Raw genomic sequence first — 23,834 nt, forward strand, 5'->3', positions numbered from 1 at the left:
AATGTAGACCTCCTGTCTTCTATAGACCACCTGCTCTGTCAGACTGACTGTAATGTAGACCTCCTGTCTTCTATAGACCACCTGCTCTGTCAGACTGACTGTAATGTAGACCTCCTGTCTTCTATAGACCACCTGCTCTGTCAGACTGACTGTAATGTAGACCTCCTGTCTTCTATAGACCACCTGCTCTGTCAGACTGACTGTAATGTAGACCTCCTGTCTTCTATAGACCACCTGCTCTGTCAGACTGACTGTAATGTAGACCTCCTGTCTTCTATAGACCACCTGCTCTGTCAGACTGACTGTAATGTAGACCTCCTGTCTTCTATAGACCACCTGCTCTGTCAGACTGACTGTAATGTAGACCTCCTGTCTTCTATAGACCACCTGCTCTGTCAGACTGACTGTAATGTAGACCTCCTGTCTTCTATAGACCACCTGCTCTGTCAGACTGACTGTAATGTAGACCTGCTGTCTTCTATAGACCACCGCTCGGTCAGACTGACTGTAATGTAGACCTGCTGTCTTCAATAGACCACCTGCTCTGTCAGACTGACTGTAATGTAGACCTCCTGTCTTCTATAGACCACCGCTCTGTCAGACTGACTGTAATGTAGACCTGCTGTCTTCAATAGACCACCGCTCTGTCAGACTGACTGTAATGTAGACCTCCTGTCTTCTATAGACCACCGCTCTGTCAGACTGACTGTAATGTAGACCTCCTGTCTTCTATAGACCACCGCTCTGTCAGACTGACTGTAATGTAGACCTCCTGTCTTCTATAGACCACCGCTCGGTCAGACTGACTGTAATGTAGACCTCCTGTCTTCTATAGACCACCGCTCTGTCAGACTGACTGTAATGTAGACCTCCTGTCTTCTATAGACCACCTGCTCTGTCAGACTGACTGTAATGTAGACCTCCTGTCTTCTATAGACCACCGCTCTGTCAGACTGACTGTAATGTAGACCTCCTGTCTTCTATAGACCACCTGCTCTGTCAGACTGACTGTAATGTAGACCTCCTGTCTTCTATAGACCACCTGCTCTGTCAGACTGACTGTAATGTAGACCTGCTGTCTTCTATAGACCACCGCTCTGTCAGACTGACTGTAATGTAGACCTGCTGTCTTCAATAGACCACCGCTCTGTCAGACTGACTGTAATGTAGACCTCCTGTCTTCTATAGACCACCTGCTCTGTCAGACTGACTGTAATGTAGACCTGCTGTCTTCTATAGACCACCGCTCGGTCAGACTGACTGTAATGTAGACCTCCTGTCTTCTATAGACCACCTGCTCTGTCAGACTGACTGTAATGTGGACCTGCTGTCTTCAATAGACCACCTGCTCTGTCAGACTGACTGTAATGTAGACCTGTCTTCTATAGACCACCGCTCGGTCAGACTGACTGTAATGTAGACCTCCTGTCTTCAATAGACCACCGCTCTGTCAGACTGACTGTAATGTAGACCTCCTGTCTTCTATAGACCACCGCTCTGTCAGACTGACTGTAATGTAGACCTCCTGTCTTCAATAGACCACCGCTCGGTCAGACTGACTGTAATGTAGACCTCCTGTCTTCTATAGACCACCGCTCTGTCAGACTGACTGTAATGTAGACCTCCTGTCTTCAATAGACCACCTGCTCTGTCAGACTGACTGTAATGTAGACCTCCTGTCTTCTATAGACCACCGCTCTGTCAGACTGACTGTAATGTAGACCTCCTGTCTTCTATAGACCACCTGCTCTGTCAGACTGACTGTAATGTAGACCTCCTGTCTTCTATAGACCACCTGCTCTGTCAGACTGACTGTAATGTAGACCTGCTGTCTTCTATAGACCACCGCTCTGTCAGACTGACTGTAATGTAGACCTGCTGTCTTCTATAGACCACCGCTCTGTCAGACTGACTGTAATGTAGACCTCCTGTCTTCTATAGACCACCTGCTCTGTCAGACTGACTGTAATGTAGACCTGCTGTCTTCTATAGACCACCGCTCGGTCAGACTGACTGTAATGTAGACCTCCTGTCTTCTATAGACCACCGCTCTGTCAGACTGACTGTAATGTAGACCTGCTGTCTTCAATAGACCACCTGCTCTGTCAGACTGACTGTAATGTAGACCCTGTCTTCTATAGACCACCGCTCGGTCAGACTGACTGTAATGTAGACCTCCTGTCTTCAATAGACCACCGCTCTGTCAGACTGACTGTAATGTAGACCTCCTGTCTTCTATAGACCACCGCTCTGTCAGACTGACTGTAATGTAGACCTCCTGTCTTCTATAGACCACCGCTCTGTCAGACTGACTGTAATGTAGACCTCCTGTCTTCTATAGACCACCACTCTGTCAGACTGACTGTAATGTAGACCTCCTGTCTTCTATAGACCACCGCTCTGTCAGACTGACTGTAATGTAGACCTCCTGTCTTCTATAGACCACCGCTCTGTCAGACTGACTGTAATGTAGACCTCCTGTCTTCTATAGACCACCACTCTGTCAGACTGACTGTAATGTAGACCTCCTGTCTTCAATAGACCACCGCTCTGTCAGACTGACTGTAATGTAGACCTCCTGTCTTCTATAGACCACCGCTCTGTCAGACTGACTGTAATGTAGACCTCCTGTCTTCTATAGACCACCGCTCTGTCAGACTGACTGTAATGTAGACCTCCTGTCTTCTATAGACCACCGCTCTGTCAGACTGACTGTAATGTAGACCTCCTGTCTTCTATAGACCACCGCTCGGTCAGACTGACTGTAATGTAGACCTGCTGTCTTCAATAGACCACCTGCTCTGTCAGACTGACTGTAATGTAGACCTCCTGTCTTCAATAGACCACCGCTCTGTCAGACTGACTGTAATGTAGACCTCCTGTCTTCAATAGACCACCGCTCTGTCAGACTGACTGTAATGTAGACCTGCTGTCTTCAATAGACCACCGCTCTGTCAGACTGACTGTAATGTAGACCTCCTGTCTTCAATAGACCACCTGCTCTGTCAGACTGACTGTAATGTAGACCTCTGTCTTCTATAGACCACCGCTCTGTCAGACTGACTGTAATGTAGACCTCCTACTTCAATAGACCACCGCTCTGTCAGACTGACTGTAATGTAGACCTCCTGTCTTCAATAGACCACCTGCTCTGTCAGACTGACTGTAATGTAGACCACCTGTCTTCTATAGACCACCTGCTCTGTCAGACTGACTGTAATGTAGACCTCCTGTCTTCTATAGACCACCTGCTCTGTCAGACTGACTGTAATGTAGACCTCCTGTCTTCTATAGACCACCGCTCTGTCAGACTGACTGTAATGTAGACCTGCTGTCTTCTATAGACCACCGCTCTGTCAGACTGACTGTAATGTAGACCTGCTGTCTTCAATAGACCACCGCTCTGTCAGACTGACTGTAATGTAGACCTCCTGTCTTCTATAGACCACCTGCTCTGTCAGACTGACTGTAATGTAGACCTGCTGTCTTCTATAGACCACCGCTCGGTCAGACTGACTGTAATGTAGACCTCCTGTCTTCTATAGACCACCGCTCTGTCAGACTGACTGTAATGTAGACCTGCTGTCTTCAATAGACCACCTGCTCTGTCAGACTGACTGTAATGTAGACCTGTCTTCTATAGACCACCGCTCGGTCAGACTGACTGTAATGTAGACCTCCTGTCTTCAATAGACCACCGCTCTGTCAGACTGACTGTAATGTAGACCTCCTGTCTTCTATAGACCACCGCTCTGTCAGACTGACTGTAATGTAGACCTCCTGTCTTCTATAGACCACCGCTCTGTCAGACTGACTGTAATGTAGACCTCCTGTCTTCTATAGACCACCACTCTGTCAGACTGACTGTAATGTAGACCTCCTGTCTTCAATAGACCACCGCTCTGTCAGACTGACTGTAATGTAGACCTCCTGTCTTCTATAGACCACCGCTCTGTCAGACTGACTGTAATGTAGACCTCCTGTCTTCTATAGACCACCGCTCTGTCAGACTGACTGTAATGTAGACCTCCTGTCTTCTATAGACCACCGCTCTGTCAGACTAACTGTAATGTAGACCTCCTGTCTTCTATAGACCACCGCTCGGTCAGACTGACTGTAATGTAGACCTCCTGTCTTCTATAGACCACCTGCTCTGTCAGACTGACTGTAATGTAGACCTCCTGTCTTCAATAGACCACCGCTCTGTCAGACTGACTGTAATGTAGACCTCCTGTCTTCAATAGACCACCGCTCTGTCAGACTGACTGTAATGTAGACCTGCTGTCTTCAATAGACCACCGCTCTGTCAGACTGACTGTAATGTAGACCTCCTGTCTTCAATAGACCACCTGCTCTGTCAGACTGACTGTAATGTAGACCTCCTGTCTTCTATAGACCACCGCTCTGTCAGACTGACTGTAATGTAGACCTCCTACTTCAATAGACCACCGCTCTGTCAGACTGACTGTAATGTAGACCTCCTGTCTTCAATAGACCACCTGCTCTGTCAGACTGACTGTAATGTAGACCACCTGTCTTCTATAGACCACCTGCTCTGTCAGACTGACTGTAATGTAGACCTCCTGTCTTCTATAGACCACCTGCTCTGTCAGACTGACTGTAATGTAGACCTCCTGTCTTCTATAGACCACCGCTCTGTCAGACTGACTGTAATGTAGACCTCCTGTCTTCTATAGACCACCGCTCTGTCAGACTGACTGTAATGTAGACCTCCTGTCTTCTATAGACCACCGCTCTGTCAGACTGACTGTAATGTAGACCTCCTGTCTTCTATAGACCACCTGCTCTGTCAGACTGACTGTAATGTAGACCTCCTGTCTTCAATAGACCACCGCTCTGTCAGACTGACTGTAATGTAGACCTCCTGTCTTCAATAGACCACCGCTCTGTCAGACTGACTGTAATGTAGACCTCCTGTCTTCAACAGACCACCGCTCTGTCAGACTGACTGTAATGTAGACCTCCTGTCTTCTATAGACCACCTGCTCGGTCAGACTGACTGTAATGTAGACCTCCTGTCTTCGTAGACCACCGCTCTGTCAGACTGACTGTAATGTAGACCTCCTGTCTTCTATAGACCACCGCTCTGTCAGACTGACTGTAATGTAGACCTCCTGTCTTCTATAGACCACCGCTCTGTCAGACTGACTGTAATGTAGACCTCCTGTCTTCTATAGACCACCGCTCTGTCAGACTGACTGTAATGTAGACCTCCTGTCTTCAATAGACCACCGCTCTGTCAGACTGACTGTAATGTAGACCTCCTGTCTTCTATAGACCACCGCTCTGTCAGACTGACTGTAATGTAGACCTCCTGTCTTCTATAGACCACCGCTCTGTCAGACTGACTGTAATGTAGACCTCCTGTCTTCTATAGACCACCGCTCTGTCAGACTGACTGTAATGTAGACCTCCCTGTCTTCTATAGACCACCGCTCGGTCAGACTGACTGTAATGTAGACCTCCTGTCTTCTATAGACCACCGCTCTGTCAGACTGACTGTAATGTAGACCTCCTGTCTTCTATAGACCACCGCTCTGTCAGACTGACTGTAATGTAGACCTCCTGTCTTCTATAGACCACCTGCTCTGTCAGACTGACTGTAATGTAGACCTCCTGTCTTCAATAGACCACCGCTCTGTCAGACTGACTGTAATGTAGACCTCCTGTCTTCTATAGACCACCACTCTGTCAGACTGACTGTAATGTAGACCTCCTGTCTTCAATAGACCACCGCTCGGTCAGACTGACTGTAATGTAGACCTCCTGTCTTCAATAGACCACCTGCTCGGTCAGACTGACTGTAATGTAGACCTCCTGTCTTCAATAGACCACCGCTCGGTCAGACTGACTGTAATGTAGACCTCCTGTCTTCTATAGACCACCGCTCGGTCAGACTGACTGTAATGTAGACCTCCTGTCTTCAATAGACCACCGCTCGGTCAGACTGACTGTAATGTAGACCTCCTGTCTTCAATAGACCAAGGTACCAGTTATTAATCTGTTTCCTGTTTTACCAAGGCTGCTGTTAGGGGGAACAGGAAGGGAATAATTAACCATTAACATATCCACTTAGTTATCCTGTTGTTTGTGTTGTAGTTAGAGGGGCATTAAAATGACAGTGGTAGAGAAAGTTATGGACGTTATAAAGAACACAGAGAGAGGGAGGGGCAGAGAGATCAGATGTAAGCTACTTAGCAGAGAGAGATTACCAGGATGGGTGGGTACACACACACACACACACACACATACACACATACACACATACACACATACACACACACACACACACACACACACATACACACACACACATACACACCACACACACACCACACACACACACACAGACACACACACACACACACACACACACACACACACACACCCAGAGAGAGGAGGGAGGGAGGGAGGGAGGGAGGGAGGAAGTAAAGAAGGAAGGGAGGAAGGGAGGAAGGAAGGGAGGAAGGCTTCCAGAGGGAAGTGAAGAAGGCTGGTCAGATAAATAAGGAGACAGACAGTTACTGCAGGGAGATGAGAGGAAGTCCCTTACGGCACCCTATTCCCTATATAGTGCACTACTTTATACTACAGCCCTATTCCCTATATAGTGCACTACTATAGACCAGAGCCCTATTCCCTATATAGTGCACTACTATAGACCAGAGCCCTATTCCCTATATAGTGCACTACTATAGACCAGAGCCCTATTCCCTATATAGTGCACTACTATAGACCAGAGCCCTATTCCCTATATAGTCCACTACTTTAGACCAGAGCCCTATTCCCTATATAGTGCACTACTATAGACCAGAGCCCTATTCCCTATATAGTGCACTACTATAGACCAGAGCCCTATTCCCTATATAGTGCACTACTTTAGACCAGAGCCCTATTCCCTATGTAGTGCACTACTATAGACCAGAGCCCTATTCCCTATATAGTGCACTACTATAGACCAGAGCCCTATTCCCTATATAGTACACTACTATAGACCAGAGCCCTATTCCCTATATAGTGCACTACTATAGACCAGAGCCCTATTCCCTATATAGTGATACTATAGACCAGAGCCCTATTCCCTATATAGTGCACTACTATAGACCAGAGCCCTATTCCCTATATAGTGCACTACTTTAGACCAGAGCCCTATTCCCTATATAGTGCACTACTATAGACCAGAGCCCTATTCCCTATATAGTGCACTACTTTAGACCAGAGCCCTATTCCCTATATAGTGCACTACTTTAGACCAGAGCCCTATTCCCTATATAGTGCACTACTATAGACCAGAGCCCTATTCCCTATATAGTGCACTACTATAGACCAGAGCCCTATTCCCTATATAGTGCACTACTATAGACCAGAGCCCTATTCCCTATATAGTACACTACTATAGACCAGAGCCCTATTCCCTATATAGTGCACTACTATAGACCAGAGCCCTATTCCCTATATAGTGCACTACTTTAGACCAGAGCCAGAACACACGTGATTGGACCAGAGCCAGAACACACGTGATTGGACCAGAGCCAGAACACACGTGATTGGACCAGAGCCAGAACACACGTGATTGGACCAGAGCCAGAACACACGTGGGTAAAGAGGCTTTTAGATAATTCGCTATTGGCTTTGCTACTTTGATAAAAAAAAATTATAATAATAATAATTTTTTAACAGATGATCCAATCGCTGATGACTTTGATTTTTTTGTCCATCACCACTCGTTTTGACGTCTCCACAAACGACTTCAGCGACGTCAGACTGTAGAAAGTAGGGAGCATAGAGCAGCGGGAGAGTTCAGTTTGACTCGTCAGGTGAACACTATATATATATATATATATATATAGGGAGTTATCTGGTCTCCCGAGTGGCACAGCATCTCCGTGCGTCACTACAGACCCCGGTTCGTTTCTACGGCTGTATCACAACCTGGCCGTGATCGGGAGTCCCATAGGGCAGTGGCGATTCTAGACCATTTTAACTGGGGGGGGCCCAAGCTGGGGCCCAAGCTGGGGCCAGTTGTACTGTTAGAGGGGCCAGTTGTACTGTTAGAGGGGCCAGTTGTTCTGTTAGAGGGGCCAGTTGTTCTGTTAGAGGGGCCAGTTGTACTGTTAGAGGGGCCAGTTGTTCTGTTAGAGGGGCCAGTTGTACTGTTAGAGGGGGCCAGTTGTACTGTTAGAGGGGGCCAGTTGTACTGTTAGAGGGGCCAGTTGTTCTGTTAGAGGGGCCAGTTGTTCTGTTAGAGGGGCCAGTTGTACTGTTAGAGGGGCCAGTTGTTCTGTTAGAGGGGCCAGTTGTTCTGTTAGAGGGGCCAGTTGTTCTGTTAGAGGGGCCAGTTGTTCTGTTAGAGGGGGCCAGTTGTTCTGTTAGAGGGGCCAGTTGTACTGTTAGAGGGGGCCAGTTGTACTGTTAGAGGGGGCCAGTTGTACTGTTAGAGGGGGCCAGTTGTTCTGTTAGAGGGGGCCAGTTGTACTGTTAGAGGGGCCAGTTGTACTGTTAGAGGGGGCCAGTTGTACTGTTAGAGGGGGCCAGTTGTACTGTTAGAGGGGGCCAGTTGTACTGTTAGAGGGGCCAGTTGTACTGTTAGAGGGGGCCAGTTGTACTGTTAGAGGGGGCCAGTTGTACTGTTAGAGGGGCCAGTTGTTATGTTAGAGGGGGCCAGTTGTTCTGTTAGAGGGGCCAGTTGTTCTGTTAGAGGGGCCAGTTGTTCTGTTAGAGGGGGCCAGTTGTTCTGTTAGAGGGGCCAGTTGTACTGTTAGAGGGGGCCAGTTGTACTGTTAGAGGGGGCCAGTTGTACTGTTAGAGGGGCCAGTTGTACTGTTAGAGGGGGCCAGTTGTACTGTTAGAGGGGGCCAGTTGTTATGTTAGAGGGGGCCAGTTGTACTGTTAGAGGGGGCCAGTTGTACTGTTAGAGGGGGCCAGTTGTACTGTTAGAGGGGGCCAGTTGTACTGTTAGAGGGGCCAGTTGTACTGTTAGAGGGGGCCAGTTGTACTGTTAGAGGGGGCCAGTTGTTCTGTTAGAGGGGGCCAGTTGTACTGTTAGAGGGGGCCAGTTGTTCTGTTAGAGGGGGCCAGTTGTTCTGTTAGAGGGGGCCAGTTGTACTGTTAGAGGGGGCCAGTTGTTCTGTTAGAGGGGGCCAGTTGTACTGTTAGAGGGGGCCAGTTGTACTGTTAGAGGGGCCAGTTGTTCTGTTAGAGGGGGCCAGTTGTTCTGTTAGAGGGGGCCAGTTACATTAGACGTTATTGTTGTCCTATCGTTTTCTTCACTGCCATTAGCAGGTAAAAGACCATGTTCATAGTCATCATCGTTGCCGCTGTCTAATAACTAAATACTCCACATTTAGGGGGGGGGGGGGGCCACAAGGGGGTCCAAAATTGTTTGTCACAGGGGTACTGGCCCCCCCACAATTGGCTCAGTGTCGTCCGGGTTTGGCCGGGGTTGGTCGTCCATTGTAAATAAGAATTTGTTCTTAACTGACTTGCCTAGTTTAAATTAAAGGGTTAAAATAATTTGGGACCAGTCTATGTGAAAGCACAGTATGTGGTTTTTCTCCAGAGAGTTTCATCATGTGGTCAGGACAGATTGGACCTGTTAGGAGAGGCAGAGTGGTCAGGACAGATTGGACCTGTACCGTCCCTGTTAGGAGAGGCAGAGTGGTCAGGACAGATTGGACCTGTTAGGAGAGACAGAGTGGTCAGGACAGATTGGACCTGTTAGGAGAGACAGAGTGGTCAGGACAGATTGGACCTGTTAGGAGAGGCAGAGTGGTCAGGACAGATTGGACCTGTACCGTCCCTGTTAGGAGAGGCAGAGTGGTCAGGACAGATTGGACCTGTTAGGAGAGACAGAGTGGTCAGGACAGATTGGACCTGTTAGGAGAGACAGAGTGGTCAGGACAGATTGGACCTGCCGTCCCTGTTAGGAGAGACAGAGTGGTCAGGACAGATTGGACCTGTTAGGAGAGACAGAGTGGTCAGGACAGATTGGACCTGTTAGGAGAGACAGAGTGGTCAGGACAGATTGGACCTGTTAGGAGAGACAGAGTGGTCAGGACAGATTGGACCTGTACCGTCCCTGTTAGGAGAGGCAGAGTGGTCAGGACAGATTGGACCTGTTAGGAGAGACAGAGTGGTCAGGACAGATTGGACCTGTCCGTCCCTGTTAGGAGAGACAGAGTGGTCAGGACAGATTGGACCTGTTAGGAGAGACAGAGTGGTCAGGACAGATTGGACCTGTTAGGAGAGACAGAGTGGTCAGGACAGATTGGACCTGTACCGTCCCTGTTAGGAGAGGCAGAGTGGTCAGGACAGATTGGACCTGTTAGGAGAGGCAGAGTGGTCAGGACAGATTGGACCTGTTAGGAGAGGCAGAGTGGTCAGGACAGATTGGACCTGTTAGGAGAGACAGAGTGGTCAGGACAGATTGGACCTGTTAGGAGAGACAGAGTGGTCAGGACAGATTGGACCTGTTAGGAGAGGCAGAGTGGTCAGGACAGATTGGACCTGTTAGGAGAGGCAGAGTGGTCAGGACAGATTGGACCTGTTAGGAGAGACAGAGTGGTCAGGACAGATTGGACCTGTACCGTCCCTGTTAGGAGAGACAGAGTGGTCAGGACAGATTGGACCTGTTAGGAGAGACAGAGTGGTCAGGACAGATTGGACCTGTTAGGAGAGACAGAGTGGTCAGGACAGATTGGACCTGTACCGTCCCTGTTAGGAGAGACAGAGTGGTCAGGACAGATTGGACCTGTTAGGAGAGGCAGAGTGGTCAGGACAGATTGGACCTGTACCGTCCCTGTTAGGAGAGACAGAGTGGTCAGGACAGATTGGACCTGTTAGGAGAGACAGAGTGGTCAGGACAGATTGGACCTGTTAGGAGAGACAGAGTGGTCAGGACAGATTGGACCTGTTAGGAGAGACAGAGTGGTCAGGACAGATTGGACCTGTTAGGAGAGACAGAGTGGTCAGGACAGATTGGACCTGAGTCCCTGTTAGGAGAGACAGAGTGGTCAGGACAGATTGGACCTGTACCGTCCCTGTTAGGAGAGACAGAGTGGTCAGGACAGATTGGACCTGTTAGGAGAGGCAGAGTGGTCAGGACAGATTGGACCTGTTAGGAGAGGCAGAGTGGTCAGGACAGATTGGACCTGTTAGGAGAGACAGAGTGGTCAGGACAGATTGGACCTGTTAGGAGAGACAGAGTGGTCAGGACAGATTGGACCTGTTAGGAGAGACAGAGTGGTCAGGACAGATTGGACCTGTTAGGAGAGGCAGAGTGGTCAGGACAGATTGGACCTGTTAGGAGAGACAGAGTGGTCAGGACAGATTGGACCTGTACCGTCCCTGTTAGGAGAGACAGAGTGGTCAGGACAGATTGGACCTGTTAGGAGAGACAGAGTGGTCAGGACAGATTGGACCTGTTAGGAGAGGCAGAGTGGTCAGGACAGATTGGAGCGTCCCTGTTAGGAGAGACAGAGTGGTCAGGACAGATTGGACCTGTTAGGAGAGACAGAGTGGTCAGGACAGATTGGACCTGTTAGGAGAGGCAGAGTGGTCAGGACAGATTGGACCTGTTAGGAGAGACAGAGTGGTCAGGACAGATTGGACCTGTTAGGAGAGGCAGAGTGGTCAGGACAGATTGGACCTGTTAGGAGAGGCAGAGTGGTCAGGACAGATTGGACCTGTTAGGAGAGACAGAGTGGTCAGGACAGATTGGACCTGTACCGTCCTTGTTAGGAGAGACAGAGTGGTCAGGACAGATTGGACCTGTTAGGAGAGACAGAGTGGTCAGGACAGATTGGACGACCGTCCCTGTTAGGAGAGGCAGAGTGGTCAGGACAGATTGGACCTGTTAGGAGAGACAGAGTGGTCAGGACAGATTGGACCTGTTAGGAGAGACAGAGTGGTCAGGACAGATTGGACCTGTTAGGAGAGGCAGAGTGGTCAGGACAGATTGGACCTGTTAGGAGAGGCAGAGTGGTCAGGACAGATTGGACCTGTACCGTCCCTGTTAGGAGAGACAGAGTGGTCAGGACAGATTGGACCTGTTAGGAGAGGCAGAGTGGTCAGGACAGATTGGACCTGCCGTCCCTGTTAGGAGAGACAGAGTGGTCAGGACAGATTGGACCTGTTAGGAGAGACAGAGTGGTCAGGACAGATTGGACCGGTCCCTGTTAGGAGAGACAGAGTGGTCAGGACAGATTGGACCTGTTAGGAGAGACAGAGTGGTCAGGACAGATTGGACCTGTTAGGAGAGACAGAGTGGTCAGGACAGATTGGACCTGTTAGGAGAGACAGAGTGGTCAGGACAGATTGGACCTGTTAGGAGAGACAGAGTGGTCAGGACAGATTGGACTGGTCCTGTTAGGAGAGACAGAGTGGTCAGGACAGATTGGACCTGTTAGGAGAGACAGAGTGGTCAGGACAGATTGGACCTGTTAGGAGAGACAGAGTGGTCAGGACAGATTGGACCTGTTAGGAGAGACAGAGTGGTCAGGACAGATTGGACCTGTTAGGAGAGACAGAGTGGTCAGGACAGATTGGACCTGTACCGTCCCTGTTAGGAGAGGCAGAGTGGTCAGGACAGATTGGACCTGTACCGTCCCTGTTAGGAGAGACAGAGTGGTCAGGACAGATTGGACCTGTTAGGAGAGACAGAGTGGTCAGGACAGATTGGACCTGTTAGGAGAGACAGAGTGGTCAGGACAGATTGGACCTGTTAGGAGAGACAGAGTGGTCAGGACAGATTGGACCTGTTAGGAGAGACAGAGTGGTCAGGACAGATTGGACCTGTTAGGAGAGACAGAGTGGTCAGGACAGATTGGACCTGTACCGTCCCTGTTAGGAGAGACAGAGTGGTCAGGACAGATTGGACCTGTTAGGAGAGACAGAGTGGTCAGGACAGATTGGACCTGTTAGGAGAGACAGAGTGGTCAGGACAGATTGGACCTGTTAGGAGAGACAGAGTGGTCAGGACAGATTGGACCTGTTAGGAGAGGCAGAGTGGTCAGGACAGATTGGACCTGTTAGGAGAGACAGAGTGGTCAGGACAGATTGGACCTGTTAGGAGAGACAGAGTGGTCAGGACAGATTGGACCTGTTAGGAGAGACAGAATGTGGCCCAGGGAACACTGCCGTCTGATTGGTCTGTGGCAGTCTGTTAGAAGGGGGGGGGTGGTCTGTGATTGGTGGAGGTGGAGGTGGTAGAGGGCCAGGCAGTGGACCAGGTTAGGCCAGTTGTGTAGACTACCCATAATGCCTTCTGTCTAAACAAGGTCTTTTAAATTAAAAACGTCTGTAATTGTCTGTGTGGTTATGATGCCGAGAGCAGTGTCGTGTTGGCTCGTGTCTGAGGCCTACGGAGATGTTCTTCAGCACGCCGTCGTCAGCGAGGTCAGGCTTTTAGGACGACACGTTACAGCGAAGGCCCCTGGCTCCTGATGATTAATATAAACACTAGTATACCTACATAGTCTGAAACACATTCATCTGATGATTAATATAAACACTAGTATTCCTACATAGTCTGAAACACATTCATCTGATGTTAATATAAACACTAGTATACCTACATAGTCTGAAACACATTCATCTGATGTTAATATAAACACTAGTATTCCTACATAGTCTGAAACACATTCATCTGATGTTAATATAAACACTAGTATACCTACATAGTCTGAAACACATTCATCTGATGTTAATATAAACACTAGTATACCTACATAGTCTGAAACACATTCATCTGATGTTAATATAAACACTAGTATTCCTACATAGTCTGAAACACATTCATCTGATGATTAATATAAACACTAGTATTCCTACATAGTCTGAAACACATTCATCTGATGATTAATATAAACACTAGTATTCCTACATAGTCTGAAACACATTCATCTGATGTTAATATAAACACTAGTATTCCTACATAGTCTGAAACACATTCATCTGATGTTAATATAAACACTAGTATTCCTACATAGTCTGAAACACATTCATCTGATGATTAATATAAACACTAGTATTCCTACATAGTCTGAAACACATTCATCTGATGATTAATATAAACACTAGTATTCCTACATAGTCTGAAACACATTCATCTGATGTTAATATAAACACTAGTATACCTACATAGTCTGAAACACATTCATCTGATGTTAATATAAACACTAGTATTCCTACATAGTCTGAAACACATTCATCTGATGATTAATATAAACACTAGTATACCTACATAGTCTGAAACACATTCATCTGATGATTAATATAAACACTAGTATTCCTACATAGTCTGAAACACATTCATCTGATGATTAATATAAACACTAGTATACCTACATAGTCTGAAACACATTCATCTGATGTTAATATAAACACTAGTATTCCTACATAGTCTGAAACACATTCATCTGATGTTAATATAAACACTAGTATTCCTACATAGTCTGAAACACATTCATCTGATGATTAATATAAACACTAGTATACCTACATAGTCTGAAACACATTCATCTGATGATTAATATAAACACTAGTATTCCTACATAGTCTGAAACACATTCATCTGATGTTAATATAAACACTAGTATTCCTACATAGTCTGAAACACATTCATCTGATGATTAATATAAACACTAGTATTCCTACATAGTCTGAAACACATTCATCTGATGTTAATATAAACACTAGTATTCCTACATAGTCTGAAACACATTCATCTGATGTTAATATAAACACTAGTATTCCTACATAGTCTGAAACACATTCATCTGATGATTAATATAAACACTAGTATTCCTACATAGTCTGAAACACATTCATCTGATGTTAATATAAACACTAGTATACCTACATAGTCTGAAACACATTCATCTGATGATTAATATAAACACTAGTATTCCTACATAGTCTGAAACACATTCATCTGATGATTAATATAAACACTAGTATACCTACATAGTCTGAAACACATTCATCTGATGATTAATATAAACACTAGTATTCCTACATAGTCTGAAACACATTCATCTGATGTTAATATAAACACTAGTATACCTACATAGTCTGAAACACATTCATCTGATGATTAATATAAACACTAGTATTCCTACATAGTCTGAAACACATTCATCTGATGTTAATATAAACACTAGTATACCTACATAGTCTGAAACACATTCATCTGATGATTAATATAAACACTAGTATACCTACATAGTCTGAAACACATTCATCTGATGTTAATATAAACACTAGTATTCCTACATAGTCTGAAACACATTCATCTGATGATTAATATAAACACTAGTATTCCTACATAGTCTGAAACACATTCATCTGATGATTAATATAAACACTAGTATACCTACATAGTCTGAAACACATTCATCTGATGTTAATATAAACACTAGTATACCTACATAGTCTGAAACACATTCATCTGATGTTAATATAAACACTAGTATACCTACATAGTCTGAAACACATTCATCTGATGATTAATATAAACACTAGTATTCCTACATAGTCTGAAACACATTCATCTGATGTTAATATAAACACTAGTATACCTACATAGTCTGAAACACATTCATCTGATGATTAATATAAACACTAGTATTCCTACATAGTCTGAAACACATTCATCTGATGATTAATATAAACACTAGTATTCCTACATAGTCTGAAACACATTCATCTGATGTTAATATAAACACTAGTATACCTACATAGTCTGAAACACATTCATCTGATGTTAATATAAACACTAGTATACCTACATAGTCTGAAACACATTCATCTGATGTTAATATAAACACTAGTATTCCTACATAGTCTGAAACACATTCATCTGATGTTAATATAAACACTAGTATTCCTACATAGTCTGAAACACATTCATCTGATGTTAATATAAACACTAGTATACCTACATAGTCTGAAACACATTCATCTGATGTTAATATAAACACTAGTATACCTACATAGTCTGAAACACATTCATCTGATGATTAATATAAACACTAGTATTCCTACATAGTCTGAAACACATTCATCTGATGATTAATATAAACACTAGTATACCTACATAGTCTGAAACACATTCATCTGATGATTAATATAAACACTAGTATACCTACATAGTCTGAAACACATTCATCTGATGTTAATATAAACACTAGTATTCCTACATAGTCTGAAACACATTCATCTGATGATTAATATAAACACTAGTATTCCTACATAGTCTGAAACACATTCATCTGATGATTAATATAAACACTAGTATACCTACATAGTCTGAAACACATTCATCTGATGATTAATATAAACACTAGTATACCTACATAGTCTGAAACACATTCATCTGATGATTAATATAAACACTAGTATACCTACATAGTCTGAAACACATTCATCTGATGTTAATATAAACACTAGTATTCCTACATAGTCTGAAACACATTCATCTGATGTTAATATAAACACTAGTATACCTACATAGTCTGAAACACATTCATCTGATGTTAATATAAACACTAGTATTCCTACATAGTCTGAAACACATTCATCTGATGTTAATATAAACACTAGTATACCTACATAGTCTGAAACACATTCATCTGATGATTAATATAAACACTAGTATACCTACATAGTCTGAAACACATTCATCTGATGTTAATATAAACACTAGTATACCTACATAGTCTGAAACACATTCATCTGATGATTAATATAAACACTAGTATACCTACATAGTCTGAAACACATTCATCTGATGTTAATATAAACACTAGTATTCCTACATAGTCTGAAACACATTCATCTGATGATTAATATAAACACTAGTATTCCTACATAGTCTGAAACACATTCATCTGATGATTAATATAAACACTAGTATACCTACATAGTCTGAAACACATTCATCTGATGTTAATATAAACACTAGTATTCCTACATAGTCTGAAACACATTCATCTGATGATTAATATAAACACTAGTATTCCTACATAGTCTGAAACACATTCATCTGATGTTAATATAAACACTAGTATTCCTACATAGTCTGAAACACATTCATCTGATGTTAATATAAACACTAGTATACCTACATAGTCTGAAACACATTCATCTGATGTTAATATAAACACTAGTATACCTACATAGTCTGAAACACATTCATCTGATGTTAATATAAACACTAGTATACCTACATAGTCTGAAACACATTCATCTGATGTTAATATAAACACTAGTATACCTACATAGTCTGAAACACATTCATCTGATGTTAATATAAACACTAGTATACCTACATAGTCTGAAACACATTCATCTGATGATTAATATAAACACTAGTATACCTACATAGTCTGAAACACATTCATCTGATGTTAATATAAACACTAGTATACCTACATAGTCTGAAACACATTCATCTGATGTTAATATAAACACTAGTATACCTACATAGTCTGAAACACATTCATCTGATGATTAATATAAACACTAGTATACCTACATAGTCTGAAACACATTCATCTGATGATTAATATAAACACTAGTATACCTACATAGTCTGAAACACATTCATCTGATGTTAATATAAACACTAGTATTCCTACATAGTCTGAAACACATTCATCTGATGATTAATATAAACACTAGTATTCCTACATAGTCTGAAACACATTCATCTGATGATTAATATAAACACTAGTATACCTACATAGTCTGAAACACATTCATCTGATGATTAATATAAACACTAGTATTCCTACATAGTCTGAAACACATTCATCTGATGTTAATATAAACACTAGTATACCTACATAGTCTGAAACACATTCATCTGATGATTAATATAAACACTAGTATTCCTACATAGTCTGAAACACATTCATCTGATGTTAATATAAACACTAGTATACCTACATAGTCTGAAACACATTCATCTGATGATTAATATAAACACTAGTATTCCTACATAGTCTGAAACACATTCATCTGATGTTAATATAAACACTAGTATTCCTACATAGTCTGAAACACATTCATCTGATGATTAATATAAACACTAGTATACCTACATAGTCTGAAACACATTCATCTGATGTTAATATAAACACTAGTATTCCTACATAGTCTGAAACACATTCATCTGATGTTAATATAAACACTAGTATACCTACATAGTCTGAAACACATTCATCTGATGTTAATATAAACACTAGTATACCTACATAGTCTGAAACACATTCATCTGATGATTAATATAAACACTAGTATTCCTACATAGTCTGAAACACATTCATCTGATGTTAATATAAACACTAGTATTCCTACATAGTCTGAAACACATTCATCTGATGTTAATATAAACACTAGTATACCTACATAGTCTGAAACACATTCATCTGATGATTAATATAAACACTAGTATTCCTACATAGTCTGAAACACATTCATCTGATGATTAATATAAACACTAGTATACCTACATAGTCTGAAACACATTCATCTGATGTTAATATAAACACTAGTATACCTACATAGTCTGAAACACATTCATCTGATGATTAATATAAACACTAGTATTCCTACATAGTCTGAAACACATTCATCTGATGTTAATATAAACACTAGTATTCCTACATAGTCTGAAACACATTCATCTGATGATTAATATAAACACTAGTATACCTACATAGTCTGAAACACATTCATCTGATGATTAATATAAACACTAGTATTCCTACATAGTCTGAAACACATTCATCTGATGTTAATATAAACACTAGTATACCTACATAGTCTGAAACACATTCATCTGATGATTAATATAAACACTAGTATACCTACATAGTCTGAAACACATTCATCTGATGTTAATATAAACACTAGTATTCCTACATAGTCTGAAACACATTCATCTGATGTTAATATAAACACTAGTATACCTACATAGTCTGAAACACATTCATCTGATGTTAATATAAACACTAGTATACCTACATAGTCTGAAACACATTCATCTGATGATTAATATAAACACTAGTATTCCTACATAGTCTGAAACACATTCATCTGATGATTAATATAAACACTAGTATACCTACATAGTCTGAAACACATTCATCTGATGATTAATATAAACACTAGTATACCTACATAGTCTGAAACACATTCATCTGATGTTAATATAAACACTAGTATACCTACATAGTCTGAAACACATTCATCTGATGATTAATATAAACACTAGTATTCCTACATAGTCTGAAACACATTCATCTGATGTTAATATAAACACTAGTATTCCTACATAGTCTGAAACACATTCATCTGATGTTAATATAAACACTAGTATTCCTACATAGTCTGAAACACATTCATCTGATGATTAATATAAACACTAGTATACCTACATAGTCTGAAACACATTCATCTGATGATTAATATAAACACTAGTATACCTACATAGTCTGAAACACATTCATCTGATGATTAATATAAACACTAGTATTCCTACATAGTCTGAAACACATTCATCTGATGTTAATATAAACACTAGTATTCCTACATAGTCTGAAACACATTCATCTGATGATTAATATAAACACTAGTATACCTACATAGTCTGAAACACATTCATCTGATGATTAATATAAACACTAGTATACCTACATAGTCTGAAACACATTCATCTGATGTTAATATAAACACTAGTATACCTACATAGTCTGAAACACATTCATCTGATGATTAATATAAACACTAGTATACCTACATAGTCTGAAACACATTCATCTGATGATTAATATAAACACTAGTATTCCTACATAGTCTGAAACACATTCATCTGATGATTAATATAAACACTAGTATTCCTACATAGTCTGAAACACATTCATCTGATGATTAATATAAACACTAGTATACCTACATAGTCTGAAACACATTCATCTGATGTTAATATAAACACTAGTATTCCTACATAGTCTGAAACACATTCATCTGATGTTAATATAAACACTAGTATTCCTACATAGTCTGAAACACATTCATCTGATGATTAATATAAACACTAGTATTCCTACATAGTCTGAAACACATTCATCTGATGTTAATATAAACACTAGTATTCCTACATAGTCTGAAACACATTCATCTGATGATTAATATAAACACTAGTATTCCTACATAGTCTGAAACACATTCATCTGATGTTAATATAAACACTAGTATTCCTACATAGTCTGAAACACATTCATCTGATGTTAATATAAACACTAGTATACCTACATAGTCTGAAACACATTCATCTGATGATTAATATAAACACTAGTATTCCTACATAGTCTGAAACACATTCATCTGATGTTAATATAAACACTAGTATTCCTACATAGTCTGAAACACATTCATCTGATGTTAATATAAACACTAGTATACCTACATAGTCTGAAACACATTCATCTGATGTTAATATAAACACTAGTATTCCTACATAGTCTGAAACACATTCATCTGATGTTAATATAAACACTAGTATTCCTACATAGTCTGAAACACATTCATCTGATGATTAATATAAACACTAGTATACCTACATAGTCTGAAACACATTCATCTGATGTTAATATAAACACTAGTATACCTACATAGTCTGAAACACATTCATCTGATGTTAATATAAACACTAGTATTCCTACATAGTCTGAAACACATTCATCTGATGTTAATATAAACACTTGTATTCCTACATAGTCTGAAACACATTCATGGCTGTGACAAACTGTAACCGTTGGTCTACCAGGATAAAACCCTTCGCTGTGTTACACTGGATTTACAACCAGTAAATGGATATTGGAGAAGCTGGAAAAGCTGTTCTTTCTCCCTCCCTCCCGGTGGGAACTAGTAATACAGCTCTTCTCCCCCCTCCACTACCTCCCCCCTCCACTACCTCCCCCCTCCCTTCCACTTCCCCTCCCGGTGGGAACTAGTAATACAGCTCTTCTCCCCCCTCCACTACCTCCCCCCTCCACTACCTCCCCCTCCCTTCCACTTCCCCTCCCGGTGGGAACTAGTAATACAGCTCTTCTCCCCCTCCACTACCTCCCCCCTCCACTACCTCCCCCTCCCTTCCACTTCCCCTCCCGGTGGGAACTAGTAATACAGCTCTTCTCCCCCTCCACTACCTCCCCTCCACTACCTCCCCCTCCCTTCCACTTCCCCTCCCGGTGGGAACTAGTAATACAGCTCTGCTCCCCCTCCACTACCTCCCCCTCCACTACCTCCCCCTCCACTACCTCCCCCTCCACTACCTCCCCCTCCCTTCCACTTCCCCTCCCAGTGGGAACTAGTAATACAGCTCTGCTCCCCCTCCACTACCTCCCCCTCCACTACCTCCCCCTCCACTACCTCCCCCTCCCTTCCACTTCCCCTCCCAGTGGGAACTAGTAATACAGCTCTGCTCCCCCTCCACTACCTTCCCCTCCACTACCTCCCCCTCCACTACCTCCCCCTCCATTACCTCCCCCCTCCCTTCCACTTCCCCTCCCAGTGGGAACTAGTAATACAGCTCTGCTCCCCCCTCCACTACCTCCCCCCTCCACTACCTCCCCCCTCCTGGTCAGAGCCAGGCCCGCTGGCCCGCTGGGCCGGGGTTAAAGAGTTCAGGGAGGGGGAACCAAATCTGGCAGTACGTCCTAAACACCTGCCTCTACCTGGTCCCTCTACCTGCCTCTACCTGGTCCCTCTACCTGGTCCCTCTACCTGGTCCCTCTACCTGGTCCCTCTACCTGGTCCCTCTACCTGCCTCTACCTGGTCCCTCTACCTGGTCCCTCTACCTGGTCCCTCTACCTGGTCCCTCTACCTGGTCCCTCTACCTGGTGCCTCTACCTGGTCCCTCTACCTGGTCCCTCTACCTGGTCCCTCTATCAGTCTGTCCCTCTATCAGTCTGTCTGTCTGTCTGTCTGTCTGTCTGTCTGTCTGTCTGTCTGTCTGTCTGTCTGTCTGTCTGTCTGTCTGTCTGTCTGTCTGTCTGTCTGTCTGTCTGTCTGTCTGTCTGTCTGTGTGTTGTGTGTGTGTGTGTGTATCAGGTGAGAGCTGAACTTTCCCAGCGTCTCAGACTAAACTCAGACTAATCCCATAATGTGTCATTAGAGTCTCCAGCTACAGGAGAGATTATGCAGGCTGAGGCCCACATCCCAGAGTCCTATGGGCCCTGTCTATAGTACTGCACTATATATACATCCCAGAGTCCTATGGGCCCTGTCTATAGTACTGCACTATATATACACCCCAGAGTCCTATGGGCCCTGTCTATAGTACTGCACTATATATACACCCCAGAGCCCTATGGGCCCTGTCTATAGTACTGCACTATATATACATCCCAGAGCCCTATGGGCCCTGTCTATAGTACTGCACTATATATACACCCCAGAGTCCTATGGGCCCTGTCTATAGTACTGCACTATATATACACCCCAGAGCCCTATGGGCCCTGTCTATAGTACTGCACTATATATACACCCCAGAGCCCTATGGGCCCTGTCTATAGTACTGCACTATATATACATCCCAGAGCCCTATGGGCCCTGTCTATAGTACTGCACTATATATACATCCCAGAGTCCTATGGGCCCTGTCTATAGTACTGCACTATATATACATCCCAGAGCCCTATGGGCCCTGTCTATAGTACTGCACTATATATACACCCCAGAGCCCTATGGGCCCTGTCTATAGTACTGCACTATATATACATCCCAGAGCCCTATGGGCCCTGTCTATAGTACTGCACTATATATACATCCCAGAGCCCTATGGGCCCTGTCTATAGTACTGCACTATATATACATCCCAGAGTCCTATGGGCCCTGTCTATAGTACTGCACTATATATACATCCCAGAGCCCTATGGGCCCTGTCTATAGTACTGCACTATATATACATCCCAGAGTCCTATGGGCCCTGTCTATAGTACTGCACTATATATACATCCCAGAGCCCTATGGGCCCTGTCTATAGTACTGTACTATATATACACCCCAGAGCCCTATGGGCCCTGTCTATAGTACTGCACTATATATACATCCCAGAGCCCTATGGGCCCTGTCTATAGTACTGCACTATATATACATCCCAGAGCCCTATGGGCCCTGTCTATAGTACTGCACTATATATACATCCCAGAGCCCTATGGGCCCTGTCTATAGTACTGCACTATATATACATCCCAGAGTCCTATGGGCCCTGTCTATAGTACTGCACTATATATACATCCCAGAGTCCTATGGGCCCTGTCTATAGTACTGCACTATATATACATCCCAGAGCCCTATGGGCCCTGTCTATAGTACTGCACTATATATACATCCCAGAGCCCTATGGGCCCTGCCTATAGTACTGCACTATATATACACCCCAGAGCCCTATGGGCCCTGTCTATAGTACTGCACTATATATACATCCCAGAGTCCTATGGGCCCTGTCTATAGTACTGCACTATATATACATCCCAGAGTCCTATGGGCCCTGTCTATAGTACTGCACTATATATACATCCCAGAGTCCAATGGGCCCTGTCTATAGTACTGCACTATATATACATCCCAGAGTCCTATGGGCCCTGTCTATAGTACTGCACTATATATACATCCCAGAGTCCTATGGGCCCTGCCTATAGTACTGCACTATATATACATCCCAGTCCTATGGGCCCTGTCTATAGTACTGCACTATATATACATCCCAGAGTCCTATGGGCCCTGTCTATAGTACTGCACT

The sequence above is a fragment of the Salmo salar genome, unplaced genomic scaffold (assembly GCF_905237065.1).
Source record: "Salmo salar unplaced genomic scaffold, Ssal_v3.1, whole genome shotgun sequence".
Lineage (NCBI taxonomy): Eukaryota > Metazoa > Chordata > Actinopteri > Salmoniformes > Salmonidae > Salmo > Salmo salar.